This window comes from Lathyrus oleraceus, chromosome 4 (assembly GCF_024323335.1).
Source record: "Lathyrus oleraceus cultivar Zhongwan6 chromosome 4, CAAS_Psat_ZW6_1.0, whole genome shotgun sequence".
Taxonomy (NCBI): Eukaryota; Viridiplantae; Streptophyta; class Magnoliopsida; order Fabales; family Fabaceae; genus Lathyrus; species Lathyrus oleraceus.
In genome coordinates this window covers 206,498,103-206,498,866 of record NC_066582.1, presented here as the reverse complement: position 1 = coordinate 206,498,866, position 764 = coordinate 206,498,103, and positions in this window count along the sequence as shown.

Sequence of the window (764 nt, the reverse complement as noted above, 5' to 3'; positions counted from 1 at the left end):
TGGAGTTAGTTAAAATTGAGGTCAGATTCGTGCTCTACGCCATTTTTCCTTTCAGATCATGTCATCCTTTTTTATTTTGGTGATGGTTGAAGGTGGACCAGTCGGGTGAGGTCCACCAGAGAAGAAGACCGGAGCTACAGCTCCGGCCGTGTGGTTGCACGTCTCCAACCATAGGATCCATTTAAAATGATCTAATCTCGTGCGTTGCTTTTAAATACCAAACCTATGCCGCGTTGACTGCAGTGCACCATGGAACACACGCTTCTGGCCACTTGATCTTCCACCTCAATTAACGAAGGAGATCAAGTGGTCCACGTTTTTTTGATTTTTTAATTTTAATTTTTATTCCTTTGATTTTCATTAATTCATATTAATTTTAATATTGATCCAAAAAATATGAGAGTTTCACCAACAATTTTCAAATAATTTCCTCTTTCATATTCTGAATTAGAATTATTTTTTGGATCATTATTAATATTTTTCATGATTTAATTGATTTTGCATTTGTTTTTAATTGTTTAAAAATACTTTTAAGTCTTTAAAAATTCTGAAAATTTTTCTCCAAGGTCTTTTGACCTTGTTTGACCTATGATAAATCTCATGGCCATTTATTTGGTGTTTTGATAAGGTTTTAGGAATTTGACAAACCATATTTAATTTAAATGCCTTATTTTAATATTTTTAATTTGAATAAATGCCAAATGATTTTGTTGACCAATTGTGATGACTTGTTTGAGTTTGACTCTTGTTGTTGGACCATGGTT